This window comes from Gorilla gorilla, chromosome 7 (assembly GCF_029281585.2).
Source record: "Gorilla gorilla gorilla isolate KB3781 chromosome 7, NHGRI_mGorGor1-v2.1_pri, whole genome shotgun sequence".
NCBI classification, from domain to species: domain Eukaryota; kingdom Metazoa; phylum Chordata; class Mammalia; order Primates; family Hominidae; genus Gorilla; species Gorilla gorilla.
Window position 1 is genome coordinate 122,447,964 of NC_073231.2, and position 25,641 is coordinate 122,473,604.

The 25,641-nt window shown below is 42.4% G+C and overlaps 1 long non-coding RNA gene across 1 annotated transcript; it reads right to left on the bottom strand.

The window, feature by feature from the left end:
• Positions 1-601: 601 nt before the first annotated feature.
• LOC129524126 (uncharacterized) lies at positions 602-12,386 on the bottom strand. The gene is made up of 3 exons (XR_008667799.2): positions 12,186-12,386; positions 1,083-1,153; positions 602-924 (listed from the first exon to the last, which is right to left on the bottom strand). It is a non-coding gene; the product is annotated as an uncharacterized lncRNA (long non-coding RNA).
• Positions 12,387-25,641: the final 13,255 nt, after the last annotated feature.

The following is a 25,641-nucleotide window of genomic DNA, read 5'->3' on the forward strand; positions in this document are numbered from 1 at the left end:
GTTGTTGGAGTCAGGGTCTCATTCTGTCACCCAGGCTGGTGTGCAGTGCTGCACTCACGGATCACTGCAGCTTCAACCTCTCAGGCTCAAGCGATTCTCCCACCTCAGCCTCCTAAGTGGCTGGGACTACAGGCATAAGCCACCACACCCAACCAATTTTATTTTATTTTATTTTTTGGAGAGATGAGGTCTCACTATATTGCCCGGGCTGGTCTCGAACCTGAGGCTCAAGTGATCCTCCCACCTTGGTCTTCCAAAGTACTGGGATGACATGCATGAGCCTGGCCATTAGGCATCTTAATGAACAGATAATGATTGGTAATTGTGCCTGAATTAGTTCTGTGTAAATGCATTCTGCCAAAATGGTTTAAAGAATGAATGAAAAAACTCTTGGTCTTCTTAAATACAGTTATACCTCCATTTAATTTGTACTAGACACAAAAATGAATTAGATACACTCCCTACCCTCTGGCATCGCACAGTCTAATTTAAGCAAATGAAAACAATAAGCTTCAGAATGTTGCAATAGAAGTAAAATTGAAGTCTTACCAGAATATTTAACAGACAGTCCCCTTGAGTCTTTGCATTATTATTTTGTTTAATAAATCCTATTTTTAAGAACAATTGAAAGTGATGCTGCTATTCAATTTAACAAAAATTAAATCCCACTCCCATTAACCCCAAATTAGTGGATTCGAAACACATAAGATCTCAGTGCATATAATGTATGACACATATTTTCTCCTAAGAATCGTACCAACAGAAACAGTCTGCTGTTCCAAATTTCTTTCTTTGCACTTGTCTTACTTGAAGACTCAACTTTGAAAGCTGTGGGGGAAAGTAATCATCTGTTTATGTATCATGAAGATGAGAGTTTCTCGATGATAGGGATTACAGCTTTAGTCTTCTTTGATTCCCTAGATCCTAGAACAAATTAATAGAAGGTGAGGGAGAAAGAAAATGAGTGAGTGAGTGAATAATTCATAGAAAGAAGGTTTTGTTCAGAAAACACCCATTTAGTGGAGGAAATGTCATCTAATAATGCAACAATCATAAGATAATGATAATGATTGAGTACCTACCATGTGCCATGTTTTCTTCTAAGCACTTTATTTGTGGTGGTTCTTTTAATCTTCCTTGTCCTGGGGACTGCCTTCATTTTACAAGTGAGGAAAATGAACACAGAGAGGTTATATATTGTAGGGAGCTGGGACCCTATTTAAGAGCTCTTTACTGAAGTGCGTGGCCCCATAGGGCCTTGTGGAAACCTGTTCCCTAAATGTGTATGCTATTTTGTGTGTGTGTGTATTTTCTGGGGAGAAGAGTCATAGTCTATTCGGATACCCAAACTGGCCTATTACATCCCCCCTCCCAAAAAGTTAAGACACTGTATGTGTTTCCATTTCAACTCAGATATTAATATTGAGTGAATGAAATAGTCACTACACTAAATTGACTATAAATCTGGCAGTCATGTTATAAAATAAGGGTTTTCCACACTCCATCTCAATTTCCTCCAGGTTTTCTCTAAAAATAAATGAAAAACAAAAAGACTCTTAGAGAAACGAATTCTACCAAACTTCCCTGAATGCCTGTCAGACTTTTCCACAGGACAGAGGAAAAACTAGTAACAAAATCAGGAAAGTGCACCGGTGATCATGTTTGCCAAACCCAGCAGCATTTCCTCAGGTCTCCATTTTTCAGTAGTTTCAGATCCTTCCCCACCTGCCTGGAAATCCTGTTCCCTCCTCATTCTCCTAGTTTTACTCCTATCCAAATCTATGCTCTTAACTTTCTACTCTTCCTTTTTCTCATATTTTGTCAAAGCTGTCATCCAGTCTCACGACTTCAGTATGAACTGCTAACCCAGCAAACTCCAATCTTTGCAGGTCGTTCATGCCCTTTCCCCTAAAGGTTAACTACACACTTTCGACCACACATTGCACATTTCTAAGGGATGTCCTATTCCCATCTCAAATTCAGCACATCTGAAACTTGACAGCATCTGCCCCATCGAACCAACACTTTTTCTGGCTTCCAGTTCATCAGTGATGCCAGCATTATTGAGAGTATTTGTGCCTAAAATCAGGAAACCATTTGGTACGACCTTTTCTCACATTTCCCCATATCTAAGACTTATCTTTCACAATATTTGCCTCATCTGCCTCTTCCTTTTAATTCCTCCTGCACTCCTCCTAACCCAGAAATTCCTCATCAATTCCTCCTCCCTATTGTGTCTAGTCTCTTAGATTTGTATGTTGGTTTCTTTATAATATTCCCTATGCATCCTTCAGGACTTAAGTCCCATTTCTACCACAAAGTCTCCTCTAAGAACACTACAATGCTACCTTTCCTCACCAAGTGAACAAACTACTTATTTGACACTTACCATCAAAATTCAACAAAGGCCAGACATGATGGCACCTGTAGTCCCAGACCTTTGGGAGACTGAGGTGGGAGAACTGCTTGAAACCAGGAGTTCAAGACCAGCCTGGGCAACACAGTGAGACCCCCAAACCTCTATAAAAAAATTTTTTTAATTAACCAAGCATGATGACACATGTGTATAGTCCCAGCTACTCAGGAGGCTGAGACAAGAGGATTGCTTGAGCCCAGGAGTTCAAATCCAGCCTGGGCAACATAGCAAGACCCTGTATCTAAGAGAAAAAAAACAACAACAGAGTTTAGAAAAGGGTGGGACAACCTTATATGGCTTCCAATTTTATGGATAAGGAAACTGAACTCAAAAAATATTCAGTGATTTGCCCAAGGTCATACCACTGATCTGTGACAGAAGCTGTAGAACCAATGATTACACCTAGCCTAAGCAACAGTCTCCAATACCAAGCTCTCAGCTCCTTGGAGGGCAAAAGCATGCCTTTTACCTCTTTGCAGCCTCCTGTATGTCCAGCACAGCATTGTGTACATAGTAAATGCTCAATAAATAAAAATACCATCTAAGGAGAGAAAGAGATCAGGAATAGGAAAGAAGGGAGAGTACAAAGAAGGCACAGCTAGCCTGGCAAATCTAAGAAATCCACGGCCGGGCGCAGTGGCTCACGCCTGTAATCCCAGCACTTTGGGAGGCCAAGGCGAGCGGATCACGAGGTCAGGAGATCAAGACCATCCTGGCTAACACGGTGAAACCCCATCTCTACTAAAAATACAAAAAATTAGCCGGGCGTGGTGGCGAGCACCTATAGTCCCAGCTACTAGGGAGGCTGAGGCAGGAGAATGGTGTGAACCCGGGAGGTGGAGCTTGCAGTGAGCTGAGATCACGTCATTGCGCTCCAGCCTAGGCGACAGAGCGAGACTCCGTCTCAAAAAAAAAAAAAAAGAAAAGAAAAGAAATCCACATACACCCCTGGCTGGCCAGGCAGTGAGGACCCACCACCCACGCCAGCACCCTCCTGAGGAGGGAAAGTGACATCTGGATCACACCTGGAGACCACAGGAACATCGTGTTCCAGCCTCCAAGTCGCCGCCTGCCTCAACCCAGCACGGAGGGACTTTCGCAAACCTCTGGCCTGCTGTGTGGCTGGTGACTCAAAACTGTGCCTGTTGTCTGAGGTATCATTTGTAAAGTGCTTTCTTGGAAGAGAAAATGTTTGGGACAGCTGGAAGAGGAGCTCCCTGTCCTGGAGCCACAAGTGGCCTTGTTGTGTGCCCTATGAGAACACAGGCTTCTTATTTCTCTCCCTCTTCCCCTAGCCTGTGTTTATTTAAATCTTCCACCACCATGGTTGGGGGGAGGGGGAGGGGTGTGCCCAGGACTTCAGGCGAGGTCTTTGGAACCACCAGGGAGCAGGCCCAGTACTTACTGCAGGGACCACAGTAGTCATGGGCACAGGCCCCGGGCCAGGAATCAGGGAGTCTGGCCAGGACAGTGGGAGGCATTGGGAAAGAGTTGTTATTGTGTCTTTGGCAATCCTGTAATTATTGTGTTTGCTGTTATGATTTCTGTCTCTGGTGCCATTTCTCTTGGTAAATCTGTTCCCACTGTGTCTTCTACAGAGAGTCCTTTCAAATATATAAATATGTGTACATTTGATAGCCAGGCTGCTATGTTGACTTCTCAAAGAGTCTGTGGTAGCTCAGGAGGAGAGTAACTGAAGGGAGGATAGATTCCTCTCGGGAAGACTTGCATTTATTAGCAAAACAAAGCCCTCAGGTGGGCTTTCACCGCCCCCCAAACCTGCCCCTTTTGCTCAAGTACAGCCACCCAGTGGACCTACGACTACCAACATCCTGCAACCCAAGAGTGTGTCCAAATCACTGGGAACCTGCCTCCAACCCCACGTACTGTACACCAGCTTCTGCTCCATCAGGAAATCAGAAGAAAGACAGAATGGGGGCCAGAGTGCCTTTCCACTCCCAGCTGAGGGGCCCAGGCATTCCCCTGACACATTTTAGAACAAAGGACAGAGCAACAAAGATGTCCCTGACTTACAAGAAGCAGCCAGGCTATTCGTTCCCTGGAAGAGACATCTCCACACACACAAATCATGGTGTATATTTATAAAATCATCAAGGTCTCCTTCCTGGGGCACCTCTGTTTGCCAGTGGCAAACATTAGTGAGGCTTTTTTTTTAATCTTCTTTTTTTTTTTTTTTTTTTTTCTGTTGCCCCATAAGAAGCTCCAAAGGCAAGCAGGATTAAGGCTTTTTAGGGTTAGGAAAATTGTCTTAAGAATCACCATAGTGTACTTTCTAGGCTAGAGGAAGAAAAAAACTTATGTTTATATCTACAAAAAGGATATGATTCCACTATGGTGAGAAGATACTTAATTGTAGCCATGCTCTGCAGCAGCTTTTCCTAGTCAATTTAAAGCAAAATTCTATTTTTCAATTCTTACTTTACCAGTTTCTGGTAAGGCGTTGGGTATTTATAAAAAGAAGGCCCTGGCGGGTGCGGTGTGACTCATGCCTATAATCCCAACCCATTGGGAGGCCAAGTTAGGAGGATCGCTTGAGGCCAGGAGTTTAAGACCAATCTAGGCAATATAGCAAGACCCTAGTCTCTATAAAAAATTAAAATATTAGCTGGCCATAGTCCCAGCCACTGGGGAGGCTGAGGTGGGAGGATCACTTGAGTCTGGGAGGTGGAGGATGCAATGAGCTGTGACTGTGCCACTACACTCCAGCCTGGGCAACAGAGGGAGACCTTGTCTCAAAAAAGTAAATAAGGCCCTCATTAAAAATAATTTATTAGATATTTATAAACTTAGCACTAATTTTTTTTTCCTATTAAAACTAATAATGCAATGAGCATATCCTTACAGAACAGGTGTTCTTAAAAAGCTGAATTCCTTCCTTGAAATAGATTTCTAGGATTAATATTATTGGGTCACAGGGTAGGAAAGAATTCCTGCTTGTTATGTGTTATATATATATATATCTCCTCACACAGCTTTCTGAAAGTATTGCACCAAATGGAAATGCCACTAGAAGCGTATGCACTTATTAATTTGTCCAGGTCAATTTAAGACCTGTTGGTGTTAATGGTATGTCAGGTGCAATGCATTATTTTATGATCCTGTCTGATACCTGATGGAAACAGGTTTCCCACCCTAACAACTCTTCCCTCTAAGGGTGGTCTTTGGTCATATGCCCCATTACTTTTCCAAATTAATATCTTAAAAAAAATTTGAAGATTTCCAGGGCAATAATCCTGTAGTTATTTTGATTAGAATTGTGCCTCTATAAATTATGAATCTACAGATTAAAAATAATAGACATATTGAAAGATTGGATGTTCCCATTCAAAAGCAGCATTCATGTATTATGTTGATTTTTTTTTTCCTCCTGCACTCCTGGTCATGTCTGCAGCCATGTTGACAGTGTAAGGGTGTGTCAGAGAAAGCCATTCCTCTCCAGGACACAAGCTTCTCCTCTCCTTTCTGGGCTCTTCCAGGAAGACTTCATGTCCTAGTGCCCTTGCAGCTAGGTGCACCCATGTGGCTGAGCCCTGGACAGTGGAATATGGAAAAAAGTCACTTGCTGCCTGCAGGCCTGACCTCTGACACCTGTCATGAGAGCCTCTACACTCGCTCACTTCCCTCTTCACTTGCCATCGAGATGTAAAGGATCCTGGGTAGAATCCCACGGGGTGGATCTCACTGGGTGGAGGCCTAGTTCTCTTGTCACCATGGGGCAGGCCAACCTTTCCATAGTTTACTGGACCATCTTCACATGGTTTTCACCCTAGGAGTCTGTATCCTAATCTCTTTTTATAACAACGCCAGTCAGATTAGATTGCAGACTCACCATAATGATTTTATTTTACCTTAATCACCTCTTCAAAGGCTCTGTCTCCAAATGCAGTCACATTCTGACCATCAAGTAAGTAAAAAATAAAAATGTTGCTGTGTTAACCCACTAAGATTTGGCGGTTATTTACCTCATTGTTGCAGCAGGTAACTACTTTAATGGAATAGGGAGACTCCCTAAACTTCTAAGCCAAAGACTCATATCAGTCAAGGTTCTCCAGGGAAACAGAATCAATAGGATTTTAGAGAGAGAGAGAGGAGAGAGAGAGAGGGAGAGACAGAGAGAGAGAGAGAGAGAGGGAGAGAGAGAGAGACACAAACAGACTTATTTTAAGGAACTGGTTCACATGATTGTGGGAGTTTGCAAGTCTGAAGTCTATAGGGCAGGCCAGTAGGCTGGAATTCAGGTAAGAGTCAATGTTGTACTCTTAAGTCCGAAATCCTCAGAGCAGGCCAGCTGGAAACTCGGGGAGCCTTGAGACGGAATTCTCATCTACATTGCAGCCTTGAGACAGAATTCCATCTTAACCCTCAGTCTTTGCTCTTAATGCCTTCAACTGACTAGACGAGGCCCACCCACATTACAGAGGATGATCGGCTTAACTCAGAGTCTACTGTAATAAATGTTAATCACATCTAAAAAACAAAAAATCCCTGTCACAGCAACACCTAGACTGTTGTTTGACTGAACAGCTGGGCCCAACAGCCCAGGCAAGTTGACATATAAAAATAGCCATCATAGAAACCAAAGCAGTAACATTTTTTAAAAAGAAATTAGAGAGATCATAATGTAATAAAAACAATATTGAGCTTAGACATAGGCAGATCTATTTGAGTCACAAGCTCTTATAATTGCTGTGTTCTCTTACAAAATATACATATCATCTGTATAGTTTTCTCATCTATAAAAGAAGGATAATGTAATACATCATGCAAGTTTGTGGGAAAAATTTAAAAAGATGTTGTGGCTGGACGTCTTTGAGAGGCAAAGCGGGCAGATCACTTGAGGTCAGGAGTTTGAGACCAGCCTGGCCAACATGGTGAAACCTTGTCTCTATTAAATACAAATATTAGCCAGGCATGGTGGCAGGCACCTGTAATCCCAGCTACTCAGGAGGCTGAGACAGGAGAATCACTTGAATCCAGGAGGCAGTGGTTGCAGTGAGCCGAGATCACACCATTGCACTCCAGCCCAGGCAACGAGAGTGAAACTCTGTCTCAAAAAAAAAAAAGAAAAAAGAAAAAAAAAATTTAAAGGAGATGTTTGTAAAGTTCACAGCCCAATACTTGACATGTGAGAGCAATGGTCCTCCTCTTCTTCCACGCAGAGGGGAGTGGTGCCCTCTCTTTTAGCAGTGGCCTTAGAATGACAGCTCAGCTCCTAAGTCCTCTCCAGCCCATTCCTCAGAGGTGATTCACTGGATTTTCCAACCACTTAGTATACTTAGTCTATTTAGGCTGCAAGAGCCACTTCATCATTACATGGAAATCACAAGAACTCAAAAACAGAAAATCTATTTACAGATAGGTAAATTACAGGGACAGTAAAACTAGTGAGATCCTCAACTTGACCAGCTTAACAAAAATGTATATCTTCAATTCAGAGGCCCATCCTGTTGAATCCACTTCTTAGCTATATGAGTTTGCTGAGGCTGCCATGACAAAGTACCGCAGACTGGTGACTTAAGCAACAGATATTTATTTTCTTATAGTTCTAGAGGCTAAATGTTGGTTTCCTCTGAGGCCTCTCTCCTTGGCTGGTAGATGGCTGTCTTCTCCCTCTGTCTTCACATGGTTGTCACCCTGGGTGTCTGTATCCTAATCTCCTCTTTTTATAAGGACGCCAGTCACATTAGATTGCAGCCTCACCATAATGATTTTATTTTAACTTAATCATCTCTTCAAAGGCTCTGTCTCCAAATACAGTCACATTCTGAGATATTAGGCGGTTACGATTTAAAAATGTGAACTCGAATTTGGAGGGAAGACATAATTCAGCCCAGGATACCACCTAATTTACCAAACATCTCCACTCCAACCACCCTCATACAATGACATACGCACGCACTAAAAAGCTAGGCTCTGTTCTCACTCCCTGGTGCTTAAAGGGACCTCACTCTGACTGTTCTGTTATCGACTCATACCACAAGAAATCATGGAAGATTGGAGCTGATACACACATACACACACACACACACACACATTCTTTGTGATTGGTCTTCCGCATCCATTCTTTGACCTGGAACTGAGCCGTATAGGAATTGAATTGGTGACCTTGTTAGCAAGATTTGCTAACCACTCACAAATGGAAAGGGAGCATATTGCAAAATAGAACAGGTCAGGGAACTCCTCTTAGCCTACTTATCTAGGGACACCAAGCATATTGCAGTTTAGTAGAAATAACCAATATCTAAATTAAATGGTCCAGAGTGCATGAACTATATCAATAATCAGCCTGCATTTCAGATGAAAGAACCATAAGCATTTAATTATCACAAAAGGCCAAAGAAAAAGCATCCAAAGACTGTTCTAACAAAGAGGTAGACACCCCTCTGAATTTTGAACAGGTTTCTAAATCAAAAAGGGCAGTAAATCGTGTTACTTATCATTTCAAAATAACTAGGATTTAAGAAATGAAATTAGACAAGTGATTAATGCATCAACTTCAGCCAGAGTTCCTTTGATAGTTGGAAGGAAATAAAAGCCAGCCAAGAAATAAACATTTCAAATTCAGGTGCTTTGCAATCTGTGCTCCAAATGTTTTCCCTCAGCTTGTGAAGAGGTGGCTTGCTCTGCATACACAGCAGCCAAATTGCTGGCTTAAGTCAATTATCTTCAAAATAAGAGCACTGGCAGAAAAGAGGAGAAGCTATAGTCACAATGGTCAAAAGTCCATTGAGAGAAATAGTCTTTCTAGGGCAGGGACCAGGAAATATATTGGCTAAACTGGAGGGGTTGTCAAGGTGCTATTGAGAGATGTTTGAGGTTTTACTTTTTTTTCCCCCCTTGCTATTTCCATTTATATTTGGACTCCAAGGATGGGGTAGAGTCTTCTGTATTGAAATTGAAAGATGTCCATGATAGAGTAAGAAAAAAATATAGATAATGGGACAGTATGTGAAAAGAGAGAAAGAGACAGAGACAGACAGAGAGAGAGAGACAGAAACAGAGAGAGAGAGAAGTGCTTGGTGGGTTAGAAGGAGCCAAGGCTGCCTGGGTTCAAATTCCAGCTCTGCTCTTTACCTCCTCTGTGGCCTTGGGCACTTTAACTCTATGCCTCAGTTTCTCCATCTACAAAACGGAAACAATATAAACAGTACCAATTTCCTAGAACTGTTACTGTTATGAGGATTGAGTTAACAAAGGTAAAGCAAGAAAAATGGTAATTCTATAGAATTAAATAGTAAGAGGCCAGACGCTGTGGCTCACGCCTGTAATCCCAGCGCCTTGGGAGGCCAAGACAGATGCATCACTTGAGACAGGAGTTTGAGACCAGCCTGGCCAACATGGTGAAACCCTATCTCTACTGAAAATACAAAAATTAGCCAGGAGTTAGCACATGCCTATAGTCCCAGCTACTTTGGAGGTGAGGCAGGAGAATTGCTTGAACCCAGGAGGCGGAGGTTGCAGTGAGCAGAGATCACACCACTGCACTCCAGCCTGGACCACAGAGCGAGACCTTGTCTCAAAAATAAATAAATAAATAAATAAATAGTAAGTGCTATCCAAGTGTAAACTGCTCCAATTATAGTATGATTCTTTATTTTGTAAAACAAGCCTCCACCCTATCCCCCACAAAAAAAAAAAAAAAAACCCTTTTTAATAACAAGGTGTATTTTCCAGGGTCAAGGTTAGGGTGAGATTAATGAGGGACAATAACAGAATTCACCTCGGGTATAAAATTTAAGAAATGCCAAAAAATTCAGTAATCAAGATAAATAATATTTCAATGCAATGTTTTAAAAAAATAATGCAAAAAAATTGATGATGAACAAAACATTAAAATTTTAAATAAAGACAAGATCTGTATTACTGATTTTTTTCTTTTGCCTCAGGCTTCAGTATGGCTTGGCATGGGGTATATTCCTTTATATCACAGGCAAATATTTGGCAGGTTATAGCCCAAACTTTTATTTTTGGAGTGAGACATTACCTAGGTGTGGTGAGCAACCAAGGTCAGACACAACCAGATCCGTGCTCATTTGTGTTTTTCCACGAGGTCAGAGTTTTACCGATGCTGTTTCAATCATAAAAGCCATGCTCTTGGCCGGGCACGGTGGCTCACACCTATAATCCCAGCAGGTTGGGAGGCCAAGACAGGTGGATCACTTGAGGTCAGGAGTTTGAGACCAGCCTGACCAACATGGTGAAACCCATCTCTACTAAAAATACAAAATTAGCTGGGTGTGGTGGCACATTCCTGTAATCCCAGCTACTTGGGAGTCTGAGGCAGGAGAATCGCTTGAACCCAGGAGGTGGAGGTTGCAGTGAGCTGAGATCGCACCATTGCACTCCAGGCTGGGCAACAAGAGTGAAACTCCGTCTCAAAACAAAACAAAACAAAACAAAACAAAAACCCATGGACTTCATGGAGTTCCCAAGGAGGCAGTTCTCCTTAGTGTTACTCATTCACTCAGTAGTCAGAGCCATGGGCACACAGGCCCAAGTCTCTCCATAGGTCAGTCAATATTGCAAATCATATACATATATATAGTATTACTATACTATATATACCATATAATAGTATACCTAATCAATATATAAATGTCATAGATTACACATTCCCCATCAAACAAAGTAATCTTTAACTTCAAGAGAAAAGGGGATAGGAAAAAAGGGGTTAACAAACCAGTCCAAGGCAAGTGACCTGTACAAGGAGAGTGTCCTGCCCTGATCTGGACCAACATCAGAGTCTTGCAAGTCTTTGATTTGGGCAGAGCCTTTGGTGGTAGATGCTGGGCGCTGATCATAAGTGATAGCGAGACAAGGTCTATAAAGATGGCCATCACAAGCTGATAAGTCTTGCTCTTTTTATGACCATATTGCCCTCTGGAGAGGACTGAAAGCTAAGAGTTTGCCTGGTTGTTTCTTTATCTGGTTGGGTTCCGTCTCTGTTGATTAGGCAAACATCTGGTCCCTGTTGGCACGATGCCTTTTGAAATGTGAGATGGAGCCTTTTTACAAGATGGAGTTACTTACTACACACTAGGATTTCATTTTCTGTTTTACATTTCTGTATTTTGTTTTTACTTTTTTGCTATGAGAACATACACAAAATAAATGAGGATTCTTACAATTTAATTTCTCCATGAAACCTTGAAAGAAAAACACAAGATGATACTAAAGTCCTCATATATCTAGGCAGTCAATCAACAGAAGTGAATGAGGCCTCACTCCCTACAGAGACGCCATCGGCAAACTACCTTCCTGCATTGCAGAGCTTGCTACTTCATTCCTTAAATCGACAAAAAAGGCTGGGCTTGGCTGTAATCACAGCACTTTGGGACGCTGAGACAGGTGGATCACCTGACGTCAGGAGTTGGAGACCAGCCTGGCCAACATGGTGAAACCTGTCTCTACTAAAAATACAAAAGTTAGCTGGGAGTGGTGGTGGGTGCCTGTAATCTCAGCTACTCAGGAGGCTGAGACAGGAGAATTGCTTGAACCCAGGAGGCAGAAGTTGCAGTGAGCCGAGATCACATGCCACTGCACTCTAGCCTGGGTGACAAGAGTGAAACTCCTTCTCAAAAAATAATAATAATAAATAATAAAAACATAAATCTGCAAAAAAAAAACACAAATTGGGAAATAAATAAGAGTAAAATTCACAAAGCCTTTCTGGGCCTCATTTTTTTCATCCTTTGTGAAAGGAGGGCCTAGCAGAAACCCATCCAAGAGCATCCCTCTAGGTTCTCACCAATGTCTCTCTTGGATCAAGTGAAGAGTCTTCTATTTTCCTGTTTCCAAGGGAAACCCAGGCCTTCAGGCTGCTGTCCTGCCCCATCTCACTAAGCCCCAAAGTCTGGGAGCTGGAGGGCTCTTCAGAAACCTTATTGGTGAACTGTTGGCAGAAGCCGAGATGAACATGCACTTGTGAATCCAAAGGCCTGGTAATGAGTTTACTTCCACACATACCCAGTGGCTAGACTTTGAAAGTGTTCCTCCATCTCTCTGATTCTGTTTCTCATCTGCAAATGAGAAATAATAATACTCACTTCCTAGGGTAACTGTGATGATCAAGTGAGAGAATATATGTAATGCATTCAGTACCTGGTAGGCCCTCAATAAATATAAGTTCTTTCATTTCTTCTTAGGTCAAAGTTTTAAAACATTTCAATTTAAAGGACTTTTTGCTATTAGAGGGAAGCAGAAATATGTCAAAACCAAGGAGCAAGTGATAAAATAAGATAGAGATTTCACCTTGGAGAAAGGTGTGTAGCATCTCATTTGCAGTAGATTTTTCCTCCTAATCCCATTCCTTTGAACAAATATTAAAATTCTTGGACATTCGATGAGCACAACTGTTGATCTGAGAAGGTGACCCAAGAGCCTGCTGGTAACGGAAGATGGGCAGTGATTAATAATTTGCTATGTTTAATCCCTAAAGCAGATCAATAGAAAGTAGATAGAAGTTTGCTGAAATTTTTTTCTTTCTGGATTATTTCCAATAAAAAGAAGGCACAACATTTTCCTAACATAGCTTAACCTTCATGAAAATTTTATAATATCAGAAAAAAATGGGGATGGGACCATGGATCATGACACTTGATAGAAGGTTTTCAAAGACCATTTGTTTACCAATAGCACACTGAAAGCAAGGAGAGTTCACCATAAACCAGCAAATCTCCCAGCATACATGCTGTCATTTCCCCTCAATTATCTTATTATTGCTTTTTTAGAATATATCTTTTTATTTTAATAATATTAATGAAGCTTTCCATCAGAAAAATTAAAGGCAAACATTTTTTAAATCCATAATCCTGCTATCTAGGTAGGCTTTGCTGACATTTGAACAATAAAATAAAAAGCAATGCTTCCACATGATTAGAATATTAATTATGGAAAGGTATAAGAGTAAATAGGAGTTTAGCCTCAACCACACTCCCAACTCATTCTGTTATTTTACCCCAAAAGTAAGCCTGGAGTTCCTTGGAGAGGAGCTGGGCACAGTGGCGTGTGCCTGCAATCCCAAGCTACTCAGGAGGCTGAGGCAGGAGGATCACATGAGCCTAGGAGTTTGAATCCAGTCTGGGTAGAGCATAGCGGGGTTCTATCTCTATTCTTTTTTTAAAAAATTTTAAGAGTTCCTTGGAGAGCATTGCAGAAAAAATTGCAATGCCTATACCAGTCTTTACATATCTTTTACAATTATGCATAAGAGATTATGCTAATCACAAAGTTACCCAGCCTTCTTTTTCATCTGTATTATAGGCTGAATTATGTCTCTCCTAAAATTTATATATTGAAGTCCTAACACCCAGTACTGCAAAAAAAGACTCTATTTGGAAATACGGCCTTTAAAGAAGTAATTAAAACGGGGCCATCAGGTGGGCCCTAATCCAATCTAACTTGTGTCCTTATTAGAAGAGGAAATTAGGATACCCAAAGAGATCCCTGTGTGTCTGCACAGAGGGAGACATGTGAAGAGCCAGCCAGGGAATGGCCATCTGCAAGCCAATGAGAGCGATCTGGGAGGAAACTAACACTGCCAGCACCTTGATCTTGGACTTCCAGCCTCCAGGACTGTGAGAAAATGGATGGCTGTGATTTAAGCCACCCTGTCTGTGTTACTCTGTTATGGCAGCACTAGCAAACTAACACAATCTATGAGTACGTGTTTGTGATATATCCATGTCAGTGCTCATGGACCAACCCCCCTCATTTCATCATATAAATTATTATAATTGATTTCATCTTTGCCCTATCGATTGACATTTATGTTGACTCCAGGTTTTGGGGTTTTGTTAATTCAAACAATGCAGCAATAAACATTTGTGCACTGATATCCTGGTATAATTTTGTTATAAATAGAAGTGAATGAGGCCACACTGCCCACAGAAATGCCATCAGCAAACTACCTTAAGTAGTTTGCTGTTAAGTATATCGATAAAGTAAATTCTCAGAAAGAGAATTGCTGGCTTAAAGTATAAATGCATACATACTCGATATTGATAGTGACAACCTGCCTTTCAAAAGTTTCCACTTCCACAAAGGTGCATAAAAATGCCACTTTCTTTGAGACTGAGCACGGTAGCTCATGCTTGTAATCCCAGCACTTTGGGAGGCCAAGGTAGGGGGCTCACTTGAGACCAGGAGTTAGAAACCAGCCTAGGCAATATAGTGAGACCCAGACTCTACAAAAAAATAAAAGAATTGGCCAGGTGTGGTGGCACATGCCTGTAGTCCCAGCTACTCAGGAGGCTAAAGTTGGAGGATCTCTTAAGTCCAGGAGTTTGAGACTGCAGTGAGCTGTGATAATACCACACAGCTCCAGCCTGGGTGACAGAGCAAGACTCTGCCTCAAAAAAAATTAAAAATTTAAAAATATTTTTAAATGCCATTTTCCCTTGCCAGCACTAGATATATCAAGCTTTTTAATTTTTACCAAGCCAATAGCTAAAAAATTGGTGTCTTCTTCCGGTTTGTACCTATGATTGAGCGTAAGTATCTTAGAGAGTTGTTGAGAGCACAGGCTCAGGGCCAGATGCTGCCTTTTCCTAGCTGCGTGATCCTGGACAAGTCGTCTGACTTCTCTGTGCATCAGGCTCCTCCTCTGTCAAATGGGAAAACAATGGAAACTACCTCATCGTAAGGGTCCTACAAGAAGTACATGAATAAATAGATAGTAATCCAAGTGCTTAGAACAATCCTTGGAATATGGTAAGCCCCAGATTAATGTTGGCTATTATTGTTGTTGTTGTTTAAAATAATAATACATGTGTACTGATAATTTGTATTACCCTTGCTGTGAATGCCCTGTGTTACAGACTGAATGGGTGTGTCCCACTCAGAATTCATATGTTGAATCCATAACCCCCAGTGTAGCTGTATTTGGAGATAGGAACTCTAAGGAAGTAATTAAGGTTAAAGGAGGTCATAAGTGTGGGGCCCTGATCCAACAAAATTAGTATCCATACAAGAAGAGACATCAGGCCAGGTGCAGTGGCTCATACTTGCAATCCTAGCACTTTGGGAGGCCAAGACAGGAGGATCACTTGAGGCCAAGAAATTGAGACCAGCTGGGCAACATAATGAGACCCTATCTCTATAAACAAAGAATTAGCCAGGCATGGTGGCATGCACCTGTAGTCCCAGCTACTCTGGAGGCTGAGGGTAGGAGGATTGCTTAAGTTCAGGAGTTTGAGATTACAGTGGCTTATGATCTCACCATGGCACTTCAGCCTGGATCTTGTCTCTAAAAAAAAAGAAAAAGAAAATTAAAGTCATCAGACCACACTTTCTGTGCATGCTCAAGGAAGAGCTCATGTGAGCACACAGCAAGATGGCAGCTGCCTACAAGTCAAAAAAAAAAAAAAAAAAAAAAGCCTCAGGATGAAACCTACCTTGTTGGCACCTTGATCTTGGATTTCCCAGCCTCCAGATTGTAAGAAATAAATCTCTCTTGTTGAAGCCACCCAGCCTGTGGTATTTTGTTATGGCAGTCCTAGCAGACTAACACATCCTGATTACATCTTTTATCCATGTTTCTGTCCAGCTAGTCTTTTTCTTATTGTATTAACTTCCCTCAACCAATGATTTCTTAATCTGACTTAGAAGGACAGACATGCCGATCAAAGGACTTGATAGGGAAATGAAGGCATATGGGATTGGCTTCTGCTTGGTCTCCCAACCAGGAGCTGAGCTAGCTGCAGCAGAGAACTGTTGCAACCACTGAAGACAGAGAACATGGATCAGACAGTGCCTGAGGTAAAATGTTGAGGTTTCAATAGTCTGGATTTAGGATGCCATGTGTAAATTCTAGTCCTAAAGAGCAGCACAATGATGAAATTCCACAGTCCCCTCCAAAGACAGAACAAGCAGCAGGACACCTTCTGATTTTGAATGTTTTTACACATCTCCCTCTATTAAAAAAAAGTATAAAGGGCATCAGTTACTTTTTACCTTTGTTCATTTCCACATCAAAACCTTGGTACTGAAATGTACTTTTTCAAATTTAAATCCAAAATTGTAATTTGATGCAGAGCAATTATAAATAACAGATGCTGGAAAGCTTGCATTTTTTGCCTCCACAAGAAATATAAACATTGGATCCAAAGTTTTGGATATGACATCCAAACGAAGTTAGGGACTGGAAATAAGAGATTGCTAAAGTTAGGTCCATGCAGATACACTTTGCAACTTTGGAAAGTATGGGGAAACATGGGGAAATTGGAAGACTACACACACAAAAACCACAATATATTTGACAGACAATCCCATCTGATGGGCACATAAGACTCCAAAGTTAAGGCAGCAAAGTGTCATGGTAGAAGTATGGACCTCAGAGTTGCAACGTCATTGAACATTGCAGTACTCAATATCCAGTCCTACATCTTACATAGCTACATGATCTTGACCAGGGTAATTCACCCTCTAAAGCTCAGTTTCCCCAGCTATAAAATAAGAATGAGGTCATCCAGCTGATTGAGTTGTGAAGATTATGTAGTTAAGGATTGAAGTTCATGCCTAACGGCTACTAAGAGTTCTGCCAATGACTAAACATCTCTAAGACTCTCTCAATATCTGAACCTTTTGATTTATAAGTTTCTGTCATCCATCCAATTCAGTTCCATATTCTTCAACCAACCGCTAAGTAATTATTGAGTTCTAAGTGCCCAGTAGCACTTAGAACTCAATAAAGGAGAAGAATAACACCCACAAGAAGCTTGCAGCCTGATTAAGGAGACGACATGGGTCTATATGAAACAATTAGTGACCAATATAAAGCAGTGAAAATCAAGTAAGACTGTAAATGCCACTGAAGCTTGAGCCTGGAGGTGTCTGGGTAAACTGGGAAGGGAAGTGGCTGCAAACGGTCTGGGTGGAAGTCATCACCAGTTCAGCATTGCTCACGAGACTGTACCTGTGGCCAGTGCTCAGTTGACCATAATACCCGTCTTCACAGACTGCAAAGCAGCACTAACAGAGAGTGTCCCAGGCACAGAGTGTGGCAGGGTAGATTCAGCCAGTAAGGTCCCCTGGAGTTTTCTTTTGCATGTGGCCTTTGAGAGGGGGTCTGAAAGTATCCTTTCCTCAAAAGTATTCTATAGATTCTTTTCCTGGGGCAGTATCTTATGGTATCATTTGTTGCTCTACGCATGTCTCCAGGGCAATGGTGGGTCTTACAAGGGTAAAGATGCGCTTCCTTGTCTTTCATTCCTCACTCCCAGGTGTCCAGTCTCTTAGTCACTGTCACACCTTTGACAAAACAACCACATAAGTATGTGAATGAATGGAATTCATATGCCCTCATATATCTTGTGTCAAAGAGTGAGACAGGTGGAAATGGGGTGAAATAGGAAGTAAAGAGGTAGAGATCAAAAATCTGCTTGTGTAAAAATGTGGACACCACTTACCAGTAGTCTATTACACTGAAACTTCAACCACACTTCATATTCTTTGTTTTCTCTGTGTCTCTAGTTCCTGGAAAAAAAGTTGCAAGAAGCAAAAGAGCACTAAGCTGGAGTTTTGTTTTCAGAGGAAATGGCAGGAGGGGAGAGGGTGTTTCAGTTGTCATCGCTGCATAACAAACCACCTCCAAAACTTAGTGGTTTGAAATAACAATATATTAGCTCTCATGGCTCTGTAGGTTGACAGGCTCCAGATGGGCAGTTCTAGCTTTGGGGCTCTGGTGTGGATAGAGGCAGAGTATAGATAGGGCTGGAGTCTTTTGAAGTCTCGAAGCCAGGGCTGACCCTCCGAGAGAGCTGTTTCACTCAGGTGTCTGCACCTTCCACGCTCCTTGGCATCTCTCCTGGCCCCTTTCAAATGGCATCTCATCCTCCAGAGCCTTCTCATGTGGCTTGCTCCTCTCAGAACACAGATGTCCCAGTGGAGTCTCGCTTCCTCCATGGCCACTGACCTCTCAGTGGCTAAAAGCGGAGGCTGCCAGGCTAGGTCAGGGATATGCCTGAAAGTGTCAGTGCCACATCTGCCATATTCTATTGGTCAGAGCTATAATGGGACCCAAGTGAGTAGAGAAACGGACTCTGCCTTCTGATGAGGGAGTGGCAAGTTCGCATTTTAGAAGAGTGTGCAGGATGAAGATATTGCTGCAGCCAAGTTTGGAAAATACAATTTGCCAGTTTGTTGTCACTGTCATCGCTGAGGCTGTTGTTGTTCTAAAGAATCCCTGCTTGGCCAAAGTGATGCAGAAAACTCCTCAGTCCCTAAATCCCACTTCCATCGTGTTTGATGACTAAATGGCAGCAAGACTAAGATGTTCCTTGAGACTAAGCTTCTCCCATGGGCCCTCAGTGCTTCTCACCAGAGCCCTGCATTAGCCGATGGAGCTCCTCAGTGTAAGCTACACAACGGTGCCCTTTCCTCCAGGTAGAGGCACAACCCGGGAGAGCAGCACCAGCTGCCTCCGCCAGCGGCCTCCTGCAGGGCACACCTGTGTGGACCATGGCCTTCCGCCTAGCCTAGCACTCTACACGTCAGAGGCTTACAGCGAAACACTGGTCACAAAGTGAATGAATGAGCAAGAAATTACTGTGCTTTCCTTTCAACGTGATAGCCCAATGAGTGGACAGGAGAAGGCAATAAGGGAAACGAGACCTGAAGAGAGAACCCCAAAACCACTCAACTCCCACATGGGCAGCTGAAATCCATGTCCCAAAACGTCTCCTTGAGGTGACAGTGAGGATGAGTGATAGAGCATGTGCAGTTGAACAGAACGTCATTCAATCATAGCCAGGAAGCCAGAGCTGGTGGCAACCAGCGAATCTCGGAAACTAGAAGTAGAAAGGAAAAGTTTCCTACACCATATTTGGAGCCAAAAATTTTTAAAAAGAAAAGACAAAGGAGCAGGTGATTTGTAACCTTATTGGGGTGACATGAGCAAAATATATTGTCTAAAGTATTATCTAATAACATAATTTTTCAGATACTTAGTTACTTTTTTAGATACAAAATTCACTAGGATAAGGTTTTTTTTTTTTAAACTTTTACTTTAAGTTCAAGAGTACGAGTGCAGGTTTGTTCCATGGGTGAACTTGTGTCATGGGAGTTTGTTGTACCGATTATTTCATCACCCAGGTATTAAGCCTAGTACCCACTCGTTATTTTTCCTGATCCTCTTCCTCCTCCCACCCTCCACCTTCCAAAAGGCCCCAGTGAGCATTGTTGCCCTCTGTATGTCCATGTGTTCTCATCATTTAGCTCCCACTTATAAGTGAGAACATGCAGTATTTGGTTTTCTGTTCCTGTATTACTTTGCTAAGGATAATGGCCTCTAGCTTCATCCGTGTTCTTGCAAAGGACACAATCTTGTTCTTTTTTATGGCTATAGAGTATTCCAATGTATATGTACCACATTTTCTTTAACCAGTCTATCACTGATAGGCATTTAGATTGATTTCATGTCTTTGCTATTTTGCATGGTGCTGCAGTGAACATATGTGTTCATGTGTCTTTATAATAGAATGATTTATATTCCTTTGGGCATATACCTAGTAATGGGACTGCTGGGTTGAATGGTATTTTTGTCTTTAGGTCTTTGAGGAATCTCTGCACTGTCTTCCACAACGGCTGAACTCATTTACCCTCCCACCAACAGTGTATAAGCGTTCCTTTTTCTCCACAACCTCGCCAGCATCTGTTATTTTTTGACTTTTTAATAACAGCCATTCTGACTGGTGTGAGACGGTATCTCATTGTGGTTTTGATTTGCAATTCTCTAATAATCAGTGATGTTGAGCTTTTTTTTCATATGATTGTTGGCTGCATGTATGTCTTCTTTTGAAAAGTTACTGTTGGTGTAGGGTGAGTTTAAAACTCTGCCCTTTGCAGCTGTAAATCACCATTGGTGAGTGTTTGGCTTATCCATTGTCTTATTAAATCAGACCTTTCCCCCCTTTCCAAGCTTCAGCTATCAATTTATCATTAAACTCTGACAGAGTGTTTGCTCTGTCTCCATAGTGGCTCAGAATACCAACAGCTGAAAGTAGAAATTTTTTGAAGCTATGTGTCTTTATTTTTTTATTATACTTTAAGTTTTAGGGTACATGTGCACAACGTGCAGGTTAGTTACATATGTATACATGTGCCATGTTGGTGTGCTGCACCCAGCAACTCATCATTTAACATTAGGTATATCTCCAAATGCTATCCCTCCCCCCTCCCCCTACCCCACAACAGGCCCCGGTGTGTGATGTTCCCCTTCCTGTGTCCATGTGTTCTCATTGTTCAATTCCCATCTATGAGTGAGAACACGTGGTGTTTGGTTTTCTGTCCTTGTGATAGTTTGCTGAGAATGATGGTTTCCAGCTTCATCCATGTCCCTACAAAGGACATGAACTCATCATTTTTTATGACTTCATAGTATTTCATGGTATATATGTGCCACATTTTCTTAATCCAGTCTATCATTGTTGGACATTTGGGTTGGTTCCAAGTCTTTGCTATTGTGAATAGTGCCGCAATAAACATACATGTGCATGTGTCTTTACTGCAGCATGATTTATAATCATTTGGGTATATACCCAGTAATGGGATTGCTGGGTCAAATGGTATTTCTAGTTCTAGATCCCCAAGGAATCGCCACACTGACTTCCGCAATGGTTAAACTAGTTTACAGTCCCACTAAAAGTGTCTTTAAAATTACTTTTTATATAAACAGAACATTTAATTTTATTTCTATAAATTTCTCCTATTCCAGTTATCAGAAACTTGAACGACTGTTCCCTCAAAGTGCCACAGCAGCCTCTATTGAAGCTCCCCCAGAGCCAACATGGTCTCCAGCCCCCAACTAGGAATAACTCAAGCATAAAAATGTGCTTTCCATAGAATCCAGAGTATCGGTTTGCATCAGGTGAAGCAAAACCAGAATCCCCGAAGCCTCGTGGATTTGGAAATCTACCAAATTGCTTCACTCTTACCCACCCGGGACTTCTGGGTATGTAAACATGCAAATATTTTATTTTATAGTTTATATAGGGTGTTTTATAGAGCAGAGAAATCAGAACACCCTTTACATGACACTGTAAACCCACCATGCTCTAATATCACTCAGCTGTGTTCCTCTCCTTATTCCCCTTATCAGGGATTAAAGGCAGCTCCTACACACATGAAAGCTTTTGACATTCCTCACTGAAGATCCTGGAGAACACTGGGTCATGACAGCGAGTCTGTGGAAGTGAAAAAGCCAGTATGAGAGCCCTCCCTTTCCTAAACTTGTAAACTGCAGCTTAAGAAGTTCACATCGAAGTTAGTGCAGGAGCCTCCCATCCTCAGAACACAGCATCGTTGTTAGATGAATAGGAGCTCTGGATGAAATTCAGCAGACACCAGGCAAGCTCTTTATGGGCTTTGTATCCCATTCATTCTCACAACCACCTACATGGTGGGCATTAGCAGTAATAACGTCAACAATAATAGCAAATAGGCATGCAATGCTCACTATGAGACAGCCACCATTCTGAGTGCTTCCTGTGTATCAACTCACGTAATCCTCACAAAAACTCCATGAGGTATGTATATTATTAGTGTCACCATTTGATGAGGAAACTGAGGTACAACAAGATGAAAGAACTTGCTGAAATTCTCAGAGATCGTAAGGGAGGGAAATTGACTCAGAAGCCAAGCACTCTTAACTATTCTACCCATCTACAAATAAGGAAACTGAGGCACAGAGAGGCAATGTGGCCTCTAGGTTCATAAACCTAGTAAGCGATCAGATGGGATTTCACGTCAAGCATGCCTGGCTCCAGAGACTGTGCACACTTGGTTGTTACTGAGACATGGACAGAGCAACCCAAGTGCCTTTTGGCTTGAAAGTGACTTACCAGGTTTTTCTCCCTGGCACAGCTGCTGCTGTTTGCTTCACTTCCACCTCCCTCAGCACTACCAAGCACAGTACCATGAAAGAATAGTTAAGCATGGGTGAAATGGAGTTGCCTGTATCATATGGTTTCAAGAGCATCCAAGAATATGTATGTCCCTTCCTATATTTAGGGAGTTCATCCCTCAATTCACACATTTGTCTCTTGCAGATGTAAAACACTATGTTGCATCGGTAATCCATATCTCAAACACCTTTACCAGACTTTTCATCAGAGAGGGAAGATAAAATAAGGCTTTTAAAAAAGGAGGAGGAGGAAAAGCAGAAAGTAGCCTCAGATCTACTGGGCATCCCAGTCTGAGCCTAAGCTGTATCCACCTCTGGGACTCAAATACCTCTAAACAGCTTTAATGAGCTGGTGGGCTGGGCTGCCAGCAGGACATTTGCATAAGGGACTGAGAAGCCTCCTGGGAAAGCTCTCACCTTAAGGGAAAGAGGGTCAGCAGACCAGCTTGGCCCAGTGACAAAACCTCAGTAGCAGGGAAACAGATGCACTTCTGAGTGTAGTGCTTGATTCTGTCACTCACTATTTGTCTCCAGTTTGTATCTCAGTAGAGGTGGGTTGTAAGGTGAAATCCAGAACAGAGCATGTGGTGGCAGTCTCCAGGTCACTGGAGAGACAGCCCAGGCCAGCAGTATTGGTGGTATTGAGATAAATTGGCAAAAGTGATGGTGTCTGGTGGTGCAGTAGCTCCCAGAAGATATCCTAGCCCTGTGTCCTGTGGAAGCAAACACCCAACACAGGGAACTGGCATGCAGAAGGATAAAAAGAACCAACCAAACTCATTCACGGGGTGAGTTCCACATTGCCAAGCCCGTGAGAATAGGTCCAGGTGCCATAGTCTGTTGGCCAAAACTTGAACACCATTAAGAAGACAAAGAAATGTACCCCAGGAAATTCTTTCTTATCTTGTTACATCCCATCTCTTTTTTGGGGATCAGGACTGATTTCAGTCTTTCAAGTATGTATTCATTCATTCAACAAGTATTTACTGAGCAACTATTACATGCCCTGCATAGGCAAAGAGGATACAGCTATTCACAAGAAAGCTCTTCCTCCACACCCATCCCAGAAGGCTCCCTCTTGCTCCCTGTCTCTCTGCCACATCAGCTTTCCTTCAGCAGTTTCCATCACTGGCTCTTTCCCTTAGCTTCAACTTTCCCTTCACATGCCACCCCCGCTGCTTAAAACACTTTATCCAACCTTCACATGATTGGCTTCTCTTTGTAAAGTCACCTCCCCGAAGAGGCCTTCCTGGCCACCCTATTCAATGGGTCCCCTGTTACTCTCTCTACATCATATATTACAGTTTTGTAAGTAGATGCCTATTTGTGTGTGTTTCACTATTTGTTCCTCCTCTGCATTAGAAGCTTCCCATCATCCCTAGTTTCAACTTAGTGTCTGGCACACAGTAGGAACTTGATAAGTACTTGTAGCATAAATATTTTGAATGAACTTAATTTTATAGAGGAAAACCCAAAGTCAGATGGTAGTAACTGATTGAACAGAGGATGCAGACACAGGCATGCAGTTGGCATGTTAAGAGGAGCTTCCACCTTAAAATACCACCTCCAAGACTTCGTCGTTGGGTTATGAGACCCAGAAACAATATTCGGAATCATGTGACTCTTGTTAAAATAGAGGTTTGTCCAAAGTGCTGTGGAAACACAGAAGACAGCCTGATTAATTTGGCTAAGGAATAAGGAAAAGCTCCCAAAGAGATGACCCCTGAACTGAGCATTGAAGGAAGAGGTGGACTAGGGGTGTGGAGGCACGTGGAGCAGGTCGTTTGTCCCAGAGGTGTGAAATGACACGTGGAGTTCTCAGTCTTATCCCCGTCAGCAAGGGTTGCTTATTTTGGCCAGCTGCACAAAGACTCTTCATTTATTTATTCAATAAGAGTCGAACAACACTGACCAAAACAGCAGAAAAACCAGACGTGGTCCCTGCCCTCTGAGGGGAAATAGACAAATGAGGAAGGTTGGTCCAGAAGGCTCATGGCCAAAGGATCGAAAACATAAGCAGAGGCTGCATCACAGAGGTCCACACTGAGGAAAGTCAAGGTGCCCCCGTTTACAGACTGCCAACAGCCAGACGTGCACATGAGGCTGACTGACGGCTACTATCCTGCCTGCCTGCTAGCCACACACACACTTAAAAGAGACCAGCAAAGATCACCTTCCCTTGCCTAAACCAGAGGGACCTCCCAGAAAACCCATGGACCCCTCAGCTATATAAAAGATTTGTTGTTTTAAGCCAGTAAGTCTGGGGGATGGTTTGTTGCTAGCTAAGCAAAAGCTAAATGATCAGTGTATGATGGCACAGTGCTAGGCACTATTGGGGTGGCACCAAAAAAATAAGACCCTAACCTCCTTCATAAGATGATATAGAAACAGTTGTATGTAAGAAAATATGAGATACAATGGCTAAAAATGAGTTATCCAGAGAGGCACCAAAATTTACTATGGGAGCATGGAGGACAATGAGATGATCTCTGCCTGGGGATGGGGGCACATTGATGGAAGTGAGCAGGCGCTCTGAGTGCAGAGGCACAGAAGTCATCAGGCAGAGGCTGGGAAGCGGGGCGCTCCCAGGTAGTAAGAACATCCTGCTTAAAAGTCCAGAAAGTAGGACAACAGTAAGTCATCTAGGATGCTCAACTGAAATATTTCTTGCTTCTTGCCCCAACCTCTCCCCATACTAATCCGCTCTCCCCAGTAAACTCCTTCAGGAGGTCGGAGCTTAGACTTCACTTCCTCCAGAAGCCTCTTGCTATGGACTAAGTTGTGTTCCCCCAAATTCATATGTTGAGCTCAAAGCCCCATGTCATGTTATTTGGAGATGGGGCCTTTGGGAGATAATTAGGGTTGGATATGGCCTTTATGATAGGATTAGTGACCTTATAAGAAGAGACACCAGAGCTCTCATGCACTCTGTCTCTCTGAGAGGGCACTATGAGAAGGCACCACCTACAAGCCAGGAATAGAGTCCTCACCAAGAACAGAATCAGCTGGCACCTTGATCTCAGACTTCTAGCCTCCAGAACTGTGAGAAAATAAATGTCTGTTGTTTAAGCCACCCGGTCTGTAGTATTTGTGATGGCAGCCCCAGCAGACATGCTCACCTCCACATTGGTATCAGGCACCCTTCTCTTACTTCCTCTCCAGAAGCACTTCCCAGATTGTTCGTGATTGGCTCTCTTTTTGTCTGTATCTTCCACCAGGCTGTGACCTCTGTGAGGGCAGGGAACTTGTCTAACTTTTCAGCTTTTTAAAATCTCCAGTGCTTAGCCCAGTGGCATATAGTCAG